Below are 24,445 nucleotides of genomic sequence, written 5' to 3'. Positions count from 1 at the left end.
TCTGATACTGTCCAGAAAAATGTTGTGGTTGCTGCTTTTGTTTAGTCCCAAGTCATGTCTGACTTTTTTGCGACCCCATGGACTGCAGTTTGCCAGGCTCCTCTGTCCATGGAATTTCCCAGGCAGTACTGGAATGGGTTGCGATTTCCTACTCCAGGGGATCTTCCTGACCCGAGGATCAAACCGGCATCCTCTGCATTGGCTGATGGATTCCTTACCACTGAGCCACTAGAGAAGCCCCATGCAGATATGCAAATACAAAAGAGGTTTTCTAGTTTCTTCTGGTTTGAAAGTTTTATTGTTTTGTTAGTTATTTTATCCTCTTTTTTTTTCACCAAGATATTCAGTTCAGTTCAGTTGCTCACATGTGTCTGACTCTTTGTGACCCCATGGACTGCAGAATGCCAGGCTTCCCTGTCCATCACCAACTCCTGCTTAAACTCAGGTCCACTGAGTCGGTGATGCCATCCTACCATCTCATCCTCTGTTGTCCCTGTCTCCTCCTGCCTTCAATCTTTCTCAGCATCAGGGTCTTTTCCAATGAGTCAGTTCTTTGTATCAGGTAACCTCAGTATTGGAGTTTTCAGCTTCAGCATCAGTCTTTCCAGTGAATATTCAGGACTGATTTGCTTTACAATTGACTAGTTTGATTTTCTTGCAGTCCAAGGGACTCTCAAGAGTCTTCTCCAACACCACAGTTCAAAAGCACCAATTCTTCAGTGCTCAGCTTTCTTTATGGTCCAACTCTCACATCCATACATGACTACTGGAAAAACCATAGCTTTGAATAGATGGACCTTTGTCCGCAAAGTAATGTCTCTGCTTTTTAATATGCTGTCCAGGTTGATCATAGCTTTTCTTCCAAGGAGCAAGCATCTTTTAATTTCATGGCTGCAGTCACCATCTACAGTGATTTTGGAGCCCCCAAAATAAAATCACTGTTTCCACTGTTTCCCCATCTATTTGCCATGAAGTGATGGGACCAGATGCCATGATCCTCACTTTCTGAATGTTGAGTTCTAAGCTAACTTCTTCACTCCGTTCTTTCACTTTCATCAAGAGGCTCTTTAGTAACCTTTAAAGAACTAAAGTAGTAGTGTGTGTATGTTAATCCTAAACTCCTAATTTATCCCTCTCCTGCCTTCTCCTTTGGTAAGTATAAGTGTATTTTCTGTGCCTGTGAGTCTCTTTCTGTTCTGCAAAAATGAGACATGGAAGCAGCCTAAATGTCCATCAACAGATGAATGGCTAAAGAAGATATGGTATAGGTATACAATGGGGTATTACTCAGCCATAAAAAAATGAAATAGTGCTATCTGTAGCAACATGAATGGATTGTAACACACTAAGTGAAATAATTCAGAGAAAGACAAATATCATATGGTATCGCTTATATGTGGAATCTAAAAGAGAGATACAAATGAATTTTCATTTTTAATAGAAACATTTAACATGGCATCTACCCATTCAACAAATTTTGAAGAGCGAGATACTGTATGGCTGCCTAAAGGCATTATGTTGTACAGTAGATTTCTAAAACTCACTCCTTTTACATAACTGAAATTTTATAGCCATTGAACAACCACTCTCCTTTTCCCCTCCCCCACAGCCACCAGCAATCAACATACACGTCTCTGCTTCTGTGAATTTGACTATTTTAGATTCTTCCCATAAGTGAAATCATGCAGTATTTGTTCTATGCCTAGCTTATTTCAGTGAGCATGGACCTCCCAGGTAAAGAACCGCCCTGCCAATGCAAGAGATATAAGAGATGCTGGTTCGATCCCTGGGTAGGGAAGATTCCCCTGGAGGAAGGCATGGCTAACCCACTCCAGTATTCTTGCCTGGAGAATCCTATGGACAAAGGAACCTGGCAGGTTACAGTCCATGGGGTCGCAAAGAGTCGGACACGGCGGAAGTGACTTAGCCCAATGTCAGTCCTACAGGTTCATCCATGTTGTAGAAAATGATAGGATTTCTGTCTTTCTTAAGACTGAATCATATCCTGTTTTGAACATCATCATTACCACTATCATCACCATCACCATCATCGTCATCATCACCACTCCAGCTAACATTTATTGGACTTGGACTATGACCCAGATACTGTTATACAGCTTAATTTACAAAAACTCTTCAGATTCATCTGAGTTTCTGTAATCTTTAATCCTTAAAATGACCTACTTCTTACCTGAACTTCCTTTGTTAGAGAAACTCTGCTGTTCCAGAAACAAACAAAAAACTGTGTTGAATGTACATACATTTTCTTTATTCATTCATCTGTTGGATGCTTGGGTTGTTTCCTTATCTTGGCTCTTGTGAATAATGTGGATTTTTACTTATTATATTGTTTTCAGTTCATTTGTCATTGAATAAAACACAGATTTGTGTACTCTCCTTACTATACAAAAGGGCTTCCCAGGTGGCACAGGGGTAAAGATCCATCTGTCAAGGCAGGAGATGCAGAAGACCCGGGTTTGATCCCTGGGTCGAGAAGATCCCCTGGAGTAGGAAATGGCAACCCACTAAATATTCTTGCCTGGAGAATCCCATGGACAGAGGAGCCTGGTGGGTTACAGCTCATGGCACTGCAAAGAGTTGAACATGAGGGGGCCACTACACACTTACTATAAAAAGTATGATTGGAGGACCAGCTGCTTAGGTATCACTTGGGAACTTTAGAGAAGCAGAATCTCAACTTCTTTGCAGATCCCCAGGTGAGTGGCATTTAATTTTGAGAGTTCAGTTCAGCGCTCAGATTTCTTTATAGTCTAACTCTCACATCCATACATGACTACTGGAAAAACTATAACTTGGAGAAGTACTGCTCAAAAAGACAAGCCAGAATTGGGAGAGCAGGATTGACATACATACACTACCATGCGTAAAACAGAGAGCTAGCAGGAAGCTGCTGTATAGCCCAGGGAGCTCAGCTTGGTGCTTTGTGATAGTCTAGAGGGGTGGGATGGGGGGAGTGGGTGGGTGGTTCAAAAGGGAGGGGATATATGTAAACTTATAGCTGATTCACTTTGTACAGCTTTGAAAAGCATTTTCTTCAATTAAGAAAAAATGACAAGCCATCATAATTGGACCTAAGTGTGCCTGCCTTTAAGAAGGTTATATTTATTAACAGGAGTGTCAATTATCATTGTTTTCCTATTATAGTAACTAACTTCAATTTATAATCAATAAGATCACAGAGGAACTGACCTGTATAATTGATTCAGTATGTTTTATGCTCCTGAAATGAAAATAATCAGAACTCTCCCAATACTCATTCCTTAGCTATTAGCCACACTTCATGGGGCTTTCTGATTCCCTATAACTCAGTACTTTGTGGGGGGAGTCCTTATTAGCCTCTGTTGGAAAGAGGGCAGGCTGCTAACACACTCTCCCACAATGCATGCTTTACCTCTGGGAAAGCAAAACAACTTTAGGAAAGCAAAACAACCTTACCAAAAGATGTATAGGTAACTAGGGATGCAGTTACCTATATATCTTGCTACTTATTTCTAACATATACTTTTTAAGTATGCCTAAATATTGAAAAGCAGAGATATTACTTTGCCAACAAAGGTCTGTCTAGTAAAGGCTATGGTTTTTCCAGTGGTCATGTATGGATGTGAGAGTTGGACTGTGAAGAAAGCTGAGCGCCAAAAAATTGATGCTTTTGAACCGTGATGTTGGAGAAGACTCTTGAGAGTCCCAGGGACTGCAAGGAGATCTATCCAGTCTGTTCTAAAGGAGATCAGCCCTGGGTGTTCTTTGGAAGGAATGATGCTAAAGCTGAAACTCCAGTACTTTGGCCAACTCATGAGAAGAGTTGAGTCATTGGAAAAGACTCTGATGCTTGGAGGGATTGGGGGCAGGAGGAGAAGGGGACAGAGGATGAGATGGCTGGATGGCATCACCGACTTGATGGACATGAGTTTGAGTGAACTCCGGGAGTTGGTGATGGACAGGGAGGCCTGGCATGCTGCTGTCCATGGGGTCACAAAGAGTCAGACCGACTGAGCTACTGAACTGAACTGAACTGAATTTGATCATGCAAAGAACTTCAGAACTTCAGAATTTGTCTACATAGAGGAAGGTGGATGATGATAGTGATAATTATTTCATGCAATTAGTTTATCTTTTACCCAAAAGCTGTTGTATTACTTTCCATTATTTTGGATCTCCAATATAGCACCCTTTCATATTTTCATGTTAATATTTTACAATTAATTTGTTTTGTTATGTAAGTATATGATATGTGTGCATGTGTGTGGGGCTTCAGTTTGTCTGACTGTTTGCAACCCCATGGACTATAGCCCACCTGGAGCCTCTGTCCATGGGATTCTCCAGGCAAGAATACTGGAGTGGGTTACTATTTCCTTCTCCAGGGGATCTTCCTAACCCAGGGATCAAACCTGTGTCTCCTAAGTCTCCTGCATTAGCAGGTAGGTTCTTTACCACTAGCACCACCTGGGAAACCCTAAGTATATGATATTCTGGAATGAATGATTTCTGAGACATCTAAAGCAAAGACAGGCCAGTGTGGTGGCTGTAACTCTGCAAACCCCACTATGTACCTTCTGGCATATCTCCAGGAAGGAACAGGAGCACAGTGGCCCACAACATTCACCAATCCTGTCATCCCTTGATTTTCCGTTTCTCCCCTTTATCCTTAAGATTCACTATAGAAGGACGTGACCTTTTACCAAAATTAATTATCCATGCTAAGTGTCAGAAACTGACCAAAATAATATCATAGCTGCTACGAGGATATATTGCACCACCCAGGGAATATAGCCAATATTTTATAATAACTATAAATGGAGTCTAACCTTTAAAATTCGTGAATCACTATACTGTACACTTGTAACATATAATATTGTATATCAGCTACACTTCAATTTAAAAAAAAGCATACTGCTTTTTTCTCCTTTTTTTTTTTTAGTACTAAATGCTAAATAACACATCAGAAAGAAACAGTGTGCTTTGTGTTTTTGCCCTCAAAAGGGATAAAAAGATATAAACTATCTTTTAAATTAATGCCACTGTTTTTCCAATTAGATACAGATTTTTTTAGTCACTATGATTAGGGTTTCTTTTTCATTCTTTAGGAGAGTTACGACGTAGAATCAGAAAGAGATGGGCAGTGTAACAAATGGGCGCGGGCAGAACAAACCTTGCACCCAATCAGGCCTTCTATCGGCCATTTATTTGGCCACATCAGGCCTTAGTTTCAGTGCCTGGGCTCTCTGTTGCAGTGTGTGGCCTTCTCTAGCTGCTGTGTATGGTCTTCTTGTGGTGTGCTGGCTTCTCTTTAGTTGTGGTGTGTGGGCTTAGTTGCCTGGCTACATATGGGATCTTAGTTCCTGGACCAGGGATGGAATTGGTGTTCCCTGCATTGCAAGGCAGACTCTCCACCGCTGGACCACCAGGGAAGTCCACTACTCGATTCTCTGAATCCCTGCTGTTACAGCATGAAAACTTCATCACTATAACAGCGGGCTCTCCCAAAGGGGAAGGAAAGAGTGCTGTGGCCACTTGGCTGTCTGCCAAGTGTGGGGGCCCTTTTACCACCAATTTATGATTTCATGATTTTTTGTTATTTTTACCTATTACTTCTTTTGCCTGAAAATTTCTCATTCCTTCTTTTCACCTAGTTGAAATCCTAGTCATATGTGAGACCTTGTTAATATATATCGTCCGTCTAAAGATATCTCTTACCTTTGATGCACATATGGTTCTAACATTCATTGAATCCACATTGTTAAGAATTAATAAGGTTAGTATTAAAATTTCCTGAATTGTTCAGATGTTGTTGATTCAGACAGCACATAAGTTCCAGAATATGGAGATTACTCTTTACTCTTGTTCAGTTCAGTTCAGTTCAGTCACTCAGTCGTGTCCGACTCTTTGCGACCCCATGATCGCAGCACGCCAGGCCTCCCTGTCCATCACCAACTCCAGGAGTTCACTCAAACTCACATCCATCGAGTCAGTGATGCCATCCAGCCATCTCATCCTCTGTCGTCCCCCTTTCCTCCTGCCCCCAACCCCTCCCAGCATCAGAATGTTTTCCCAATGAGTCAACTCTTCGCATCAGGTGGCCAAAGTACTGGAGTTTCAGCTTTAGCATCATTCCTTCCAAAGAAATCCCAGGACTGATCTCCTTTACTCTTGTTAGTACCTAGGAAAACACTGGACACAGAGTGGGATCTTAATATGTATTGCTTTCTTATCATTTCAAACAACATTTCTAAGGGAGATTACCTTCTGTCAGCTTTCTCTGTTTCAGTGAAGAGAAAACTCTGGGTTTAGAGAATAATGTTTAATGACCCTAAAGGTCATTAACATTAGGGCCAACAGAAGTTACTCTAAGTTTTAGTTCATTTTATTTAGCTGAGTTATGGAATTGATTTATAACATCAGTAGGCTTATTTATAGAAATAAAAATCACACTGCCTCGTTAGTACAACATAAAAGTATCTAGTAACTAACTTAAGTCAAATCACTAATTATAGTTCTTGAGCTTATTTCTTTGCAGATAACAAAGCCATCAACTTGTTTCTTTTTATTTTCACTTTTAAAATATTCTAGGAGGTAATCAGTTGTAGTATCATTTGCTCTACTTCATGTATTAAAAAAATGACTACCCCAGTCTACCTGACTTCCCTGGTGGTCTAGTGGTTAAGAATCTGCCTGTCAATGGAGGGGACCCGGGTTCAAACCCTGGTCCAGGAAAACTCCACATGCCTCAGGGCAACTAAACCTATACACTACAACTACCCAACCCGCATGCTACAACTCCTAAAGCCCACATGCCCTATAGCCCGAGCTCTGCCACAAGAGAAGCCACCGCAATGAAACGCCTGTGCATAGCAACTAGAGAAAGCCTCATGCAGCAACAAAGACCCAGTGCAGCCAAAAGGAAAAAAAGACAGGCTAACTGTTACCCACTGTGAAATTTAGTTCCTATTGCTTAGAAGTTTGAAAAGGCTCTGTTGTTTAGTCACTAAGTAATATTCCACTCTTTGCGACCACTGTGAACTGCAGCACGCCAGGCTTCCCCATCCTTCACTATCTCCCAGAGTTTACTCAAACTTACGTCCATTGATTCAGTGATGTCAACCAACCATCTCATCATCTGTTGTCCCCTTCTCCTCCTGTCCTCCATGTTTCCCAGCACCAGAGTCTTTTCCAAAAGGCTCTACCTATTTATCAAACTCCAGAGACTTCTAGCAGTCATTTAAATTAACATACAATGTATTTCTTATTGTTCAAACGTGCTTTTCAGTGTTTCCTTCCGAGTTCAGAGTTGGTGTTTTTATTTCAGTATCATTTGGAACAAAAAGATTTTTTTAAAAAGAAGACTGTTTGGAGGTATGCTTGCGCTTGCCATCTACCTTGCCATAAGGTAGGGCAGTGATATACAAAGGGTACCAGAGTGTTTGAACTGGACAGATCTGTATGTGAATCCTAACTCACAGCCAAGAGAGGTTACAGTTTGGTCTCTGGTTCAGCCCGTATGATTCATGAATTGTTTTGGTCTCTAGTCCTGTTGACCTGTAGGCTCATCCTATTGGCCATTTCTGCAAGTGTTTGCCCTTCTGCCCATCTCTTCCTCACTACAGCCCATGACTTAGCGTAGCCATCATGTTTTGGCTTGAAGTGCTTTTCTAGGCACTTGAGTTAAATGTGCTATCTTGGTCCCTGACTCTTCAGTTTGTAATTGGGCTGAAAAATGTTGTTGTGGAAAGGTTAGCAATGTGCTAAGGAAATTAAGTTAAAGTTTTTATATTAAAGTATTTATATTATATAAACATTAGTTCAGGCAGAAAGGAACATGACCCAGACTAAAATTTTCGTGCTCTCAAAGTGTTTTATTTCCTTGCACAGTCTTTAACAGTTAATTTCAGCTCACAGTGGTGCTCCCAAGAATAATCTGAAATATTAGAAGTTATATCCATAATAGCTGGCAGCCTGATGTATAAGAAAAAATGGTATGACCTCACACATATGCTGTTCTCAATCAATGTAAGAGATATTACATTCATGAGGATTAATCAAAGAAGCAGCTAGTTAGATTGGATAGAAACATAAAGTAATGGCATCTAAGGAAGTCTTTCAAATCAGCTAGCTTATGCAGCTCACCAAAATCTCTGTTCTGGTTAGAATGTTGGGAGTGAGGACAGCCACTGAATTCCTTGCAATTCATTCACTTAAGATAAGGAAATGGAAAAATAGATGTATCCCTTAGGGTGGCCATTGGGCCTGCTGGGAAAAATATACCTTCAGAAAGCTACCTGGCATGTCTTTTCTCATCATCCCTATACCCACACAGGATTTACATTAAGAAAAAAGCAAAGAAATGCTTATAATACAGGACATTATATATACAGATTCAGAAAATTACAACCAAGATCATGTGATATTTTAGTGGAATAATACTTTTAGAAGGAGGAGAGAAAGTGATTGACGATAGTCCTCCTGACAGTTATGTGTATTTGGTTTATCCTGGTCTTACGCACAGGCTTTGGACAAAATTCATTTTGACATGTTTAAGAGCACCAGTATATAAAATACTGACTATAGCATTTACTGCTTGGACAAGTCAACAAACTCTGGCAATTTTCACTGCTCCTCATTGCCTAAGTAAATGGTAGTATGGTTGATGAAATAATAACTCAGTACAGGGCTATTTGTCTAAAGGACAGATCATCTCAAGTTGAATGCTTTTGTCACCATGCATTTTTATTGTAGTTTTGAGAAATAATAACAGAATACATGATATATTTCTCTACATACACACACATACAAATACATACACACATATGTTCTTTCAGGACAACTGTTTTGCAATATGTTATTTGAGGACAACTATTTTAAAAATTGTATTTAAAAATATGTTACAAACATTTTTTTTAAAGGCATAATTTGCATACAAAAAGCTATACCTATTTAATGTACACAGTTTGATGGGTTTGGAGATAAATATACATATATTCATGAAGGTATCTGAAAATGTCTATGCCATAAGCTCCAAAAATTTCCTTCTGCCCTCTTTAATTATTCTTATTAGCATTATTATTATTGTCATTGGGCTTCCCCAGTGACTCAGTGGTTAAGAATCCACTTGCAATTTAGGAGACACAGGAGATGTGGCTTTGATCCCTGGGTTGGGAAGATTCCCTGGAGTAGGAAATGGCAACCCACTCCAGTAATTTTGCCTGGAAAATTCCATGAGCAGAGGAGCCTGATGGGCTATAGTCTATGGGGCCTCAAAGAGCCTGCCACAACTGAAATGACTAAGCAAGCAAGCACACATTATTATTACTATTTGTGTGAAAAGTTGTACTCAACATAAGATCTATCCACTTAGAAAAAAATGTAAGTATACAGCAGTATTAACTATAAGAACCATGCTGTGCAGAAGATCTCCAGGACTTATTTAACCAGACTTAAACGCTTTGATAAAAAAAATTCACCCTTTACCATTGTGTTTTATGTTTCACGCCCTGTGTAATCTCACCTTGGGTGTGGGTAAGGCCTATGACTCGGTTCTAATCAATGGAATATGACAAAGGTGACTAGATGAACATTATTAACAACGCACACTATCATTCAAAATAAGACTGTAATATCCATCCGGTTAGCTGACTCCCTTGTTGGCTTTGAAGAAACCTATTGTCATGTTCTGAGCAGCCATTGGGAGAGAGTAATAGAGTATGGAGTCTATGGCAGTCTCTGGCTGACACCTATCATGAAACTGAGACTCTTATACTTACAATATCATAGGAACTGAATCCTGCCCATAATCACAGGAACTAGGAATCAAATCCCTCTCTTGTGAGCTTCTGATGAGAACTCAGCCCTTGCTTATACCTTGATGAGAGATTTGCAGAGGATCCGCTAAGCTATGTCTAGACACCTACTTCACAGAAAGTGTGAGGTAATGGATGTGTGTTGATTTAAGCAGCTGAATTTGAGATAGTAATGTTACACAGTAATAGATAAGTAATCCAATTTTAATATCTGGAGCCTGGTGTATTAGTTGGGTCTGTAGAAACAAGGTACAACAAACTGAATGGCTTAAACAAAAGAAGGTTATCATCTCACAGTTCAGAAAGTTAGGAGTTCAAGCTTAACCTGATTATTTGCAAAGACTTTGTTCCCAAATAAGGTCATGTTCACAAGTGCTGGGGGAGGCTAGAGTGACAGTGTCTTTTGGGGAGATATGATTCAACCCATAAAAGTGGTTACTGCTTTAACAATGTCTAAAACTGTCGCAGTGGCTTTGATTCAGTCAGAGGGAAGACCGAAAGGATTAGTTTTTTGGCTTCAATCAACAGTATGTGGGATCTTAGTTCCCTGACCAGAGATTAAACCCATGCCCCCTGCATCGGAAGGGCAGAGTCTTGACCAGTGCACTGCCAGGGAAGTCCCAAGACTGAAAGGACTTTGAGGACTATGGTTAAAAAAAAACCCCTAAACTTCCTTGAACACTTAGAACTCTGAACTTTGAGGGCACTTTCAATCAAGGAAAATGCTGCTGTTTAGTCAATAAGTTGTGTCCGACTCTCTTGAAACCCCACGGACTGGAGCCTGCCAGGCTTTTCTGTCCATGGGATGTCCCAGGCAAGAATACTTGAGTGGGTTGCCATTTCCTTCTTCAGGGGATCTTTCCAACCTAGGAAGGCAACCTATGACTCCTGCATTGCAGGTGGATTCTGTACCACTGAGCCACCTGGGAAGCTCTCAAAGAAAGTGAGGAACATGTTATTAGAAATTTATGATGGCAGAACTCATGTTATGTTACAACAAAAAGCTTAATAAAATTCACTTGTAGTTATGTGGAAAAAGTATATACATAATGAGCTTGGTTATTTCAATAAGGAGATATCTAAGCAAAGTGTTGAAAGTACTGATGGTTTCTCTTGCTGCTTATAGTAAAATGTAACAGGAAAGGTAATTTGAAGGAAGACTTGGTAAGCAAAAAGGAACCAGGATTAGATGAGTTAAAAAATGTTTTAGCCTCTCAAGATGGCAAAAGATTCTATAGTTAATTAATAATTTACCAGCAGTCAGCAGTCATCAGGAAAGAGATATAGTCTTGCCTTCACTACAAGGAATATATAAGCTTGAAAGGACTGGGACCTGCCACATGGAGAGAGCCAATCCATAAAGTTTGACAACACAGTCAAAGCAGAATTGTGAGATAAAGAGGTGATCAATGATAAAACAGTTAAATCCCTGCATTTGGCCACAACTGCTTTATCTTAGAATTTGTGAACCAAGAAACAGTGTGAACTGGGCTTTTGTCATGTAAACATTGAGTAAAATGACTGAAATCAAACAAAAGTAAATAAAAAAGCCAATGAAAACCATAAGAATAAAGCTCTGTATGTGTGTGTGGATGTATGCATAGACTGAATAAAAATTAAAATATCAAGTATAGCAAAGAGTTGGGCATGACAGAGTGGCTGAGCCTACACACACACACACACACACACACACACACACACAAATCACTCATAATTTGAAACTTATGCCCAGCAAAACATGGTTGGGAATAGAGTAATTGTAACTGGAGCCAAAACACAACTCATTTTTCTGAGGGTAAAGATAAGACTTCAGTAATTGGAAAAAGTTATGGCAATATTCTCAATATCCTCAGATTTTGAACAAGGAAAGCCTAAGACATGGGTAGACAACGTGCATAACTGGGACTGCAACACCTGCCAGTATTCTAATACTACTGCAGTCCTGCTGAAAGGCACAGGTCATTTCTCATCTTCTCCTAACACAAGAGAAGATTCTTGTGTTTGTCATTCTTAGTCTTGAATATTGGTATTAATCATGTTCTAGGGTACATGAATGACTCTAGACTTGAAAATTAGGAGCAAGATTAAGAGCAGACTGTAGGAAAGACAATGATTTTTCCATAAGGGGACTAAAAAATGAAAGACAATATAGAACTGGATGTGCCAAAGAGCCAGTAACTTGCGGCTTGCAAGGAACAATGAATGTTTTAGAATGCTCCATTTAATCTAAATTAAGTTCCTTGGCAATTTCTCATTCTTAAAGCCAATATTAACTTTCAAGAATAACTTTCTTGCCCACAGAAATTATTCACATGACAGCTGGTAATGCCCCCAGTGATAGAACAATGATACTTGACCATTAGAAACTGACTCAGCCATGAGGTGGGTTGACCATTCCCAAATGCAGCAAACAATGCCAACACCTGGCCCAGCCTGTGCATGAAAAGTTTTAGTTCTGAGTTCTTAGTTATGTATCTGGACTATTCGTTCTGTGTGTGCATACAAGTATCATCAGTTACGTGACTTCATACGGGAAAGCGTTAATGAAATGCATTCCTTTCTAAAACCACGACTTCCCTGGTGGCTCATATAGTAAAGAACCTGACTGCAATGTGGGAGACCTGGGTTCAGTCTCTGGGTTGGGAAGATCCCCTGGAGAAGGGAACAGCAACTTACTTCAGTATTTTTGCCTGGAGAATTCCATGGACAGAAGAGGCTAGCCAGCTATAGTCCATAGGGTCACACTGAGTCAGACACAGCTGAGCAACACACACACACACACACACACACTCACACACACACACACACGGACCATGACAGAAAGTCTTAAGGTATTCAATGTATGGGATTTCCTTCTCTCCATTTCCAGCCCATAAGAATACTCTAAATCTATTAGATGGTCTCTCTCTAGAGAAGTAGAAATTGGCTATGAAAATAGACATATAGCACTAACACATTATCATATAGGATTCACTGTATAAATTGTTCATAATTTTAAAATTAGATTTAAAATGCAACATTTGTCGTTTAGTAAGAAATTTTAAAAAATCTATTCTAAACTATTTTAGTCTAGTGTTCTTGAATAAAACCCTGATTTTCTGTCGTGTTATTTCTAAGAAATACTGTTCAGCTTGCTATTCTGTGAATGATTTGCAGTATCTTTTGTGTTTAATATCTTGCTGCTTTTTAATTCTAAAACAATGGCCTCTTTTTTAACTTAATAAAGAAAATTGAAGGAAAAAACCATAAGGAAAGTCATTTTCCTAGGTTGGAGTCAATACTATCATTGCTATTCAAAGGCAAGAATTAATCAGATGTTAGCTTGCAGCCAAGGAAACCATTTTATTTATAATGGAAGGAAACAAAAGCCAAAGCAGGTAATGCATTAGGACCTGAAAGAAGCAAGAGGGGAAAAGAACAGGCTCACTCTTACTAGTTACTTTTTTCCTTTTGCTTGACACGTTTGAACTATTATACTTCCAAATTATAGCAGAGATATATTGTAGGCCATTAATCAATCAATATTGTTAAAGCATGTCAATCTTGACAAAGTATCATCTTATTTATGCCATACTAAATATTGGATTTTATTTCACCCTCATGAGAGTATGAATATTTCTAGCTTCTAAAGTAACTTGGTCTTGTTACCTTGTTCAGTAATTCGTGTTCATTCAATAAATATTCACTGATTGCACAGTCTATGCAGTCGTTTGGACTGTCTTCTATATAGGGCTTCCTGGGTGGTACAGTGGTAAAGAAACTGCCTCCAATACAGGAGACCCAAGAGATGCAGGTTCGATTCCTGGAGTTGGGAAGACCCCCTAGAGTAGAAAATGGCAACCCATTCTTGCCTCCAGCATTCTTGCCTGGGAAATCCTTTGGACAGAGGAGCCTGGCAGGCTTTCGTGCATGGGGTTGCAAAGAGTTGAACACGAGTGAGCACACATGAGTTCACACTATATGCTAGTGAACATCGCTATACAATAGTGAATAAAACAGAAAATCCAATGGCATTAATGGAGCCAAGATTTTAATGTTTCCAAATACAACCAATTTTCTAAATAGCTCAGATTCAGTGAAAGAGTGTTCAGGGCACTTTATCTCTTTCTATGACTCAAAATCAATTATTCTTGCAGGTGCTCTAAATTGTTTAAACAGATTGGGGGGGTGGTCCAGATTTTAACTGCTTATTGTCCGTGAATCTTTGAACTGGGATGTGTGTTTGTGCATGCGTGTATTTTAATCTAAATTTGTTGCTGTATTTTTGTATTATTGTTTATTCTACTCTCTGCTCGTTTCCTCCTGGACCCAACTTACTTGACTGCTTGACTTCTAGGCCTCATTCATTCACTCAAGACAGCATGTTTCAATCTTGCTTTGATAAAATGCATTTATTTTTCAAAAAGAATATACAGTGTTATACCTCAAGTCAGAGACATAATATTATTCCCATATTATGGCTGAAGAAACGGGGACTCCAATCTGTTGTGTAGTCTGAGCAATGTCATGTGGTTAATAAAAGAAACTGTTGTAATTTCAACGCAAATCTGTTTGGTGTTAAATATTGTGCCCTATCTCCTACATATACTGTAGGTCTTCCCTGTAGCTCAATGGCAAAGAATCTGCCTGCAATGCCGGAGAACTGGGTTCAATCCCTGGGTCAGGAAGGTCCCCTGGAGAAGGAAATGGCAACCCATTTCAGTATTCTTGTCCAGGAAATCCCACGGACAGAGGAGACTGGTAGGCTTTCGTCCATGGGGTCACAAAGAGTCGGACATGACTGAGTGACTACCAGTATCTCCTACACATCCTGCATACATTGGCATGCACATGTATTGTTTGGGGAATTTTCTAGCCTTGATTTATAGACCTCTTATCCCTACCTGGTTGCTTGCAAACTTAAAAATTTAGAATATTTGAGTCTATAAAAAAAAGTCAAATCTAACCTTAAATGTATAAAACCTACATGAGAAAATTTCTTACTAGAAGAACAAAGTAAAGGAGAAGTTTTCAATTTTACGGGTAGGAAGACTCAGTAATAAGATGTTAGTTCTTCCCAACTTAATACATAAATTCAGTGCAATCTCAATCAAAATCCCAGCAAGTTTACATGTGGATATTGACAAAATGATTCTAAAATTTATATGGAGAGGCAAAAAACCAGAATAGCCAGCTCAATATTGGACAAAAAGAACAAAGTTGGAAGATCAAAACTATTCAACTCAAGACTTACTGTAAGGTTACAGCAATCAAGACAGTGTGATATCAGGAAAAGAACAGATGAAGAGATCAATGGACTAAAATAGACAGCCTAGAAATAGATGCACACAATAGTCAACTGATCTTTGACAAAGGGACAAAGGCAACACAATGGCTGAAAGATGGTCTTTTCAACAAAGAGTGTTGGGATAACTGGACAACCACACGCAAAAAAAAAAAAAAAATCACAGTCTTTACACTTTTGACAAAAATTAATTCAAAATAGATCGTAGTTCTAAATGTAAAGCATGAAACTATAAAACTCCTGGAGAAAATGATAGGAGAAAATCTAGATGACCTTTGGTTTGGTGATGACTTTTTAGTTACAACTCTAAATTGAATTTCATTAAAATTAAAAATTATGCTCTGTGAAAGACAATGTCAGGAGAATTTGCAAACAAGCCCAGACAACAAGAAAATAAACACCTCAATTAAAAACTGGGTCAAAGACCTGAACAGACATTTCACAAAAGAAGATATATAGATGGAAAATAATATGAAATAGAGGAAATAATATAATATATAATATAGAGGTAATATAAAATGTAAAAATGTTCAACATCATTTTGTCATTAAAGAATTGCAAATTAAAACAACAAGGAGATATTAGTATCTCTACACACCAATATGATTGGTGACAACCCAAAACACTGACAACACCAAATCTTGGATAGGATATGGAGCAATAGAAACTCATTTGTGGCTGATGGAAATGCAAAATGGCACAAATAGTTTGGAAATATTTTACATGGCTGAACATACTCTTAACCGCATATCAAGCAATCTCTCTCCTTGATATTTACCCAAATAAATCAAAAACTTAGGTAAGGTAAGGTGAAGTCGCGCAGTCACGTCCGACTCTTTGTGACCCCATGGACTGTAACCTACTAGGCTTCTCCGTCCATGGGATTCTCCAGGCAAGAATACTGGAGTGGATTGCCATTTCCTTCTCCAGGGGATCTTCCCAACCCAAGGATCGAACCTGGGTCTCTCGCATTGGAGGCAGACGCTTTACCCTCTGAGCCACCAGGGAAGCAATGTCTACACAAAAACCTGCACACAGATGCTTGTAGCAGCTTTATTCATTACTGCTAAAACTTGGAAGCAATCAGAGTGTCTTTCAGTAGGTGAACTATGGTACCTCCTGCAAGTGGAATATTATTCAGCACTAAAACGAAATGAGCTGTAAAGGCATTAAGGACATGGAAGAAGGAGAAGTGCATACTAATAAGGGAAAGAAGTCAATCTGAAAAGCCTGTATACTATACAGTGCATATATACGACACTCTGGAAAAGGCAAAGCTATGGAGGCAGTTCAAAGACACTGGTTGCCAGGGGCTGGGGGGATAGATGAGGCTAAACAGACACAGAACAGAGGATTATTAAGGGAATGAAACTATTATGTATAATGCTGTAATGGTGGATACATGTCATTACATAGTTTTCTGAACCCATGGGATGTACAATACCGAGTGGTCACTAATGTAAATTGCACTTTGAGTGATAATGATGTGCCAATGTAGGTTCATTGACTGTAGCAAATGCACTACTTTGGTCAATGGTGTGGATAGTTAGGGAGGTTGCAGATAAACGGAGGGGCAGCAGGAAATACATAGGAATTGTGCACTTCCCACTCAATTTTGCTGTGAGGCTAAAATCGTTTTAAAATGTAGTCTGCTAAAAACAAACAAGAAGAAGATGGCCTTTTAAGAAACATTAGTATGGAATATTCTCCAAGAGATATTCCACAATGGAAACAGCATAGAAACAAAACAAAACAAAAAAACCCAATACATGTTGATTTATCTTTTATTGTCTTTCCTAGAAAATTGTGCTATTCTAGTATTTTAACACGTGAACCCAACTGGGATTGGACAAAGATTTGGCAACTATTTTATGAAATTATTAAAACACTGTGCACTTGACTACAAAAAATGGCAAGTATTGTTGTATTATTCTTGTTTAGTCGCTGAGTTGTATCTGACTCTTTGTGACCCCATGGACTGTATTCCTCCAGGCTCCTCTTGTCCATGAGATTTCTCAGGCAAGAAAAATGGAGTGGGCTGTCATTTCCTTTTCCATGGGATCTTCCCAACCCAGGGATTGAGCCCACATCTCCTACATTGGCAGGCGGATTCTTCACCATCTGAGCCAGCAGGAAATACGGATGTCTGCATCAAAGACATGTCAAAATAACTAACCCTAACCCTAACCCTAATTTTACTTGGCATTAGGGTTAGGGTTACTGTTACAAATATAGTTTAAAGACATCCACAATGGATAGATAATAGAAGTATAGAGAAGAGAAAGCTACAATAAATATCTGTTGTTTTAATATATTTAATAGCTGTTCAGTAGCTAAGTTGTGTCCAAGTCTTTGCAACCCCATGAGCTGTAAGCCACAGAGTCCTCTGTCCATAGGATTCTCCAGGCAAGAATAATGGAGTGGGTTGTCATTTCCTTCTCCAGGGAATCTTCCCAACCCGGGATCCAACCCAAGTCTCCAGCACTGGCAGGCAGATTCTTTACTGAAGATCCACTGAGCCACTAACAAAGCATATTTAGTAGAAGCTTCATTATATTTGAAGGCTAAAGAGAAGAATATAGTGATGGCTCATATATGTGACAGAACAAAAGATAATAGCTCCTCTACAGGAACAGAGTAAAAGTTATTTTGAAACTGTTTCATTAAATGGTCTAAACAGTGGAAAGATTTCTTTTTTTTCAACGTTCTCGTTTGATTTTTACCCCCAGCTTTATCGACATATCATTTACATATAACAGTGTGTAAGTTGAAGGTGCACATCGTGTTGGTTTCGTGATTACCACCGCAAAATGAACCAACACTTCCATCACATCATATAATTACCATGATGAGAACATAAGATCATTTACGATCGACTCTGTTAGCAACTTTCAAGTATCTAACACAACACAGTGTTGCTAACTACGGTCACAATGCTGTGCTTGAGAGCGCCAGAACTTAGTCATCTTTTTACTCTTCAACTGACATATCACCATTTCCCATCCCCTGTCCCAGCCCCTAGTAACGACCATCTACCCTTTGTTTTTAGGAGTTAGGCTTTTTTTAGATTCCACATAACATACAGTAGCTGTCTTCGTGTGACTTTATTTCACTTGGCATAATGATCTCAAGGTCCATTCATGTTGTTGCAAATGGCAGGACTTCTGTCTTTCTAATAGCTGAATTATATATATATATATATATACACACACATACATCGTTATTTGTGCATCCATTGACAGATGCTTGGGTTGTTTCCATATCTTGGCTACTGTGAATAATCATATGACAAACATGGGAATACAGATGTTTATTTTGTATCCTGTTTCCATTTCCTTCGGATATATACCCAGAAGTGGGATTACTGGATCTTGTGGTAGTTTTAATTTTTTAAAGAAACTTCAGACTCTTCCATAGTGGTTGCACAGTTTACAGTCCCACTAACAGAAATCAAACATTTCTTATAAAGTGAGACAAAAATTTTTGGCAACGTTGAAGAGGCAATTAACTTGTAACAAAAATTGTGACTTTCAATCAAAAAGTGCCCCAGAAAGCCAATAGCCTTTCAAACAATTTCTGAGAACCAATCAATAGTGAAGACACTAGTATAATTACATTTTACTACATTCTGAGGTCTGAATGATTTATTAGTGTGTATTGTGACATATACAGAGCAGCCCAGAAGACAAGGTCCCTCCAGAGAGCTCTGCTGAATGTCAGAGATCTAATGAACTTGACCTCATTACTTCTCAAAATCACCATATATCACAAGGAATGATCTTTTCCCTTCAGAGATAAGAAAGCCCTGGCACAGAGAGCTTGAATAGACTGCTCAAGGTCACACAATAAGCAAGCAGTGGAATCAGAGTTTGAGACCAGTTCCATACAATTCCGGTCATTCCAAGCATACAAAGTTAGAGAAGATCCAAAAATTGAAGAATATTAGCATCTAAGGGGCAGTTGTAATACAAACACGATGCAATGCTTTTCACAAGTTACACAAGAAATATCTAAGGGAGTGAATAGCAAACTGTTCTGGAGACCCTAAGCTTTCAATAAGTCTTCCAAAGCGGAGAGTTCAGTTTCTTGAGAAAACAGTTCACCTTTTCCTAGTTGGTGTGCTGTGTGTTTTTGAACAATTGTGTTAAAAAAAAAAATGAATTCCACTCCACATAATTTGAAAACCACTGATCTTGCTTAGGGGAGAAAATTCTGACATTCCAGAGCAGGAAATACTGAATTAAACAGGGGAAGAAAACTTCCTGAATAGAAGTTATATAATTTTCAAAGCTCACTTTTAACACACAATGACAAATGAAATCCCTGACATGGGGCAGAATTGAGAAGGAAAGAACACTGCTAATCTGCATGGCAATGCTAACTCTGAGCATTACTGCTGGTGATGCAGACGATATTTTCCACTTTTTGTAAGATGATAGCTACCAGAGATAGCAGTAGTGATATGTTTGGAAAACATTACAAAGATGAGTATGTCAGAGTGATTTAGAAGAGAATATTACATCCAGGTAAAGTGCCGCCCACCAAGAGAAAAGGAGTCAAAGATAAGCATATGATTACACCTGGCTGAAGAACTTTGACAGAGCTAATCAAAAAAGACAGTCTAATAGAGCCAGCTATTGAAACTGTTGAAACTCCAATACTTTGGCCACCTGATGCGGAGTCGGCTCATTAGAAAAGACCCTAACGCTGGGAAAGATTGAGATTGAAAGAAGGGGCTGACAGAGGATGAGATGGTTAGACAGCATCACCAATTCAATTGTCATGAACTTAGGCAAACTCTAGGAGAAGGCAATGGCACCCCACTCCAGTACTCTTGCCTGGAAAATCCCATGGACGGAGGAACCTGGTAGGCTGCAGTCCATGGGGTCGCGAAGAGTCAGACACTTCTGAGCAACTTCACTTTCACTTTTCACTTTCATGCATTGGAGAAAGAAATGTCAACCCACTCCAGTGTTCTTGCCTGGAGAATCCCAGGGACTGGGGAGCCTGGTGGGCTGCAGTCTATGGGGTCACACAGAGTTGGACACGACTGAAGCGACTTAGCAGCAGTAGCAGTAGGCAAACTCTGGGAGACAGTGAGGGCTAGGGAGACCTGGCGTGCTGCAGTCCATGAGGTCGCAAAGAGTCGGACACGACTGAGCAACTGAACAACAACGACAAGTTCTTTTTGCTCATCTGTTCTCTGGAACTCTGGGACATTTTGAATGTTCATCTCTGCGACGTGAGCTCATGCTGGTCAGAGCTAGTTAGCATTCCAGATAAAATATCATTTACAGAGTTTAGTTTACAGATGAATTAACTGCTGACTGAATAGTTTCTGGAAGATTATTTATGAAGGTAATAGGTTTACACTCTGCAGTATGTGTATTTGTTAAACTCATCTTTTCACCTTGCAGGTGAAATTTTGTAGCTCAACATAACAGGCGTGTTCTATACCTATCAGAGAACAAGAAATATCGTCAGCCTGATGATTTTCCACACCACATTTCATTGTGTATTTTGTATACCAATACCCTAATCCTTACCTACCAATGAACAATTACTATAATCATTATTTACATTTCCAAATAGATTTTTTGAAAAAATAACAACATGGTGTTAAAGCAAATGACAAAATGATTCAGTTGAGCCCAAATCATGAGCCTCTCAGGTCTCCAATGATGTCTTATTTATCTTTGCCTTGACCCCCAGCACCATCCCCAGGTATCACATTAATTTTTGCTGAGATGTATCAGGAATACGTAGATATACATATCAGCCTTTCATAAATTTAGTGAGAGCGGAAATAAAGCCCATCAAAATGGTGTCAGTTAATTAGGCTGATGACCTTGTAAAAGTGGAGGATGTAGGAGGGTAAAATTAAAGGCAGAACAAGCCTTGGAGTTAGATAGTTCTTTGGTTAAAATTCTTGCTCTGCTATTTATTGGCTGTGAAATACTAGTCTAATTACTTCATCTTGAAGCTTTAGTTTTCTCACCCATAAAATAGGATAAAATAAGACCAGCTTCATAGTTTTTCGGAAATATATTATAAAAGTACATAAAACAGGATAGCACCTTTCCTTTTGGTTAATTATCGGTTCGGTTCAGTTCAGTCGCTCAGCTGTGTCCGACTCTTTGCAACCCCATGAATCGCAGCACGCCAGGCCTCCCTGTCCATCACCAACTCTCGGAGTTCACTCAAACTTACGTCCATCGAGTCGGTGATGCCATCCAGCCATCTCATCCTCTGTCGTCCCCTTTTCCTCCTGCCCCCAATCCCTCCCAGCATCAGAATCCTTTCCAATGAGTCAACTCTTCGCATCAGGTGGCCAAAGTACTGGACTTTCAGCTTTAGCATCATTCCTTCCAAAGAACTCCGCTTAAGGAAAAACTTAAAGAGTCCTCAAAAGGCTGGAACAGAGATTCTTTGACTTAAACGTTTGTATATTTATTCTATATGACTGTGACTTAATTCCTTTCAGCCATACCCACTCTCCCAAAAGCCAATTTCACATGTTGTAGAATTCTCCCTAAACAATAAACAGTGGTTAAAAAAAAAAAAAATCCAGGGACACCCCTGCTGGTTCAGTGGCTAAGACTTTGCACTCCAAATGCAGGGGGCTCAAGTTCGATCCCTGGTCAGGGAACTAGGTCCCACATGGTGCAACTAAAGATCCCACGTGCCGAAACTAAGACTCCACACAGCCAAATAAATAAATTAATTAATACTTATTTTAAAAATCCAAAAAGGCCAATTGATATTTATGTTCTCAGGGGAAATGAAGAAAAGAATAATATAGCCTTAATGGCTGGTAAAGAATCTGCCTGCAATGCAGGGTTTGATCCCTAGGTTGGGAAGATGCCCTGGAGAAGGGAATGGCTACCCACTCCAGTATTCTTGCCTGAGAAATCCCATGGACAGAGGAGCCTGGTGGGCTACAGTCTACTGAGGTCATAAACAGTGGGACACGACTGAGTGACTAACACTATTGCTTTCAGTATTTTGCACAGCACAATTTCCAGAACAAAACCAAAAATTCCCCAAGAACTATTAACTATATGTTTTCTTAAGCTTTCTTCTGCCCAGACCAGCTGCCTCCTTCTCTCCTCCCCACTCTAATTCTTCAGCTTCCCCGGTCATGCTTATTCCAGTCACCCTCCTCACCCACCAATTCTGTTTTGAAACCACATCAGCTCAACAGCACACAGAGAAATAAAACTAAGCAAAACAAGCTGGACCATATCCTGCTGCTCAAGAGAATTCTCAGTTGGAGAGCTGAAGGTTGGGGCAGGAAGAAGCCCTCATCTTTCTGTACAAGCAAGTTTCTAAAAGGTAGTTGGTAGTTGACTTCCAGAACAATGCTCCCCTTTCTCCTTGATGCCACAACCCAACGTGTCCAACTCTCTGCAGCTGACTTGCTTTTAATAAGAGCACCTCTGAGTGACAGGCCCATGGATGCCCAAGGTGACATTTCTCAGCCTGTGTCACAGTGGTTATAGCACTAAGTACAGGGCAATGAGACGCACATGGAAGTGATCCTGGGAAATCTTAACCAGAGGAAAAAGAGAAGGAGAGAAAGCTATTAACTGTTATTATTGAAAAGTGAAAGTGTTAGTCACTCAGTCATGTCCACCTCTTTGCAAACCCATGAACTGTAGCCTGCCAGGCTCCTCTGTCCATGGGATTCTTCAGGTAAAAATACTGGATTGTGTTGCCATTTCCTTCTCCAGGGGATCTTGCTGACCCAGGGATCAAATCTGGGTCTCCTGCATTGCAGGTGGTTTCTTTCACCATCTAAGCCACCAGGGAGGTCATTATTAGCTAAAAGAATTTATCAGCCAGACCTTGAAGAGAGAGAGAGAGTTAGATCTGGTAGGTACAGAGGTCCAAGGGAGGAGAGAAGGAGTAGATCTGTGGGATGGTTTGTTTTCTGTCGATGTCAAGACAGAGGAAACTCTACATCATAGTAGGGCTCTCACTAAGCCGAGTTATGTTTGGGGCAATCTTGCACCTGGAATACTTCACTCAGCTCAACACAACCCCTGCCTCACTACAACAGATGCTAATGAGAAAACATATATGCCAATGAAAGTCCCAGTAATTAAAAGCTGGGACTCAACAACTCTAGTAATTCTGCCTTTGAGGAAAGTTTGGGGAAAAGTTTAGGAGGATTTTGCACCACCAACAAAGCACTGAGGTTAAGGCAGGAACACATTTGTAAGATTTTCCTCTTGAGTTCATAGGTTGGAGAAAACTTCTGGGTCTGGCAGACCTGGCCAAGTCAGGGAAGGGAAAAACCAACATGGTTTTACTAGTCTGACTTTTCAGTATTGCTCCTTAGAAGAAAACCCCAGGAACCAGGAAAGGAGGGCTGATCAAAGCAGGGGCTTCTCACGTCTGTGAAGTGTGGCCATGGTTCAAGGCAACCTAGGCTCACTCTCTGTGATTGCGCTCCCTGGTTCCCACCACCTGCAAGGGTGGACGAGGGTAGACATGGGCAGGGGGAGGACCTCAGGAGTTGACAGATGGACCATCGCACAGGGAACCCCAGTGTGTGAACACGTCACAACACAACAGAAATACAAGTCGCAAAGGCTCCTGACTTCCCTCTGATGAGTCAGGGTGACACCACGTGCTGAACAGACACATCCAATACGTCAGGAGGTTGCCCCAGAGAAGTTGATTTTACATTTGTGTGAAGTTCCATCGGAGGTGTGGGGGGATAATGCAGGATGGTTATGGACTCTGCAATCAGAATGCCTGAGCTCAGCTCCTGTCTCAACACAGACTAAATCTGTGAACTTGATTAATCTCTCTCAGCTTCGATTTTCTAACCCATAAAAGTAATAATTTTATACTGTGATGCCATGACAATATGGCTTTAATAGGAGTGAGAGACTGATGGTATCCTAGTTTATAGAAATGTGAATATTAAGCAAGATAATTCATGAAAAGGACTTAAACTATAACTGACACAGAATAAACATTCAACACATGTAAGTTATTACAGTTTTTATTAGAATTGACGAGTACATTTTTAACCTTATTCTATGATGCCAATATTTCTGTACTTTTATTATCTATTGTGTGGGTGTGCTAAGTTGCTTCAGTCATGTCTGACTCTGCAATCCTATGGACTGTACTCCACCCAACTTGGGTTTCTCCAGGCAAGAACACTGGAGTGGGTTGCCATGCCCTCCTCCAGGGGATCTTTCTGACCCAGGGATTGAATCCATGTCTCTTACATCTCCTGGTTTGGCAGGCAGGTTCTTTACTACTAGCACCACCTGGGAAGCCCTTTGTTATCTATTATTTAACTCTGATCGTAGGTGGGAACTGCTCTATC

Source organism: Capra hircus, chromosome 24 (genome assembly GCF_001704415.2).
Source record: "Capra hircus breed San Clemente chromosome 24, ASM170441v1, whole genome shotgun sequence".
NCBI classification, from domain to species: domain Eukaryota; kingdom Metazoa; phylum Chordata; class Mammalia; order Artiodactyla; family Bovidae; genus Capra; species Capra hircus.
The sequence above is the reverse complement of the archived record's forward strand: the minus strand, read 5'-3'. Positions refer to the sequence as shown.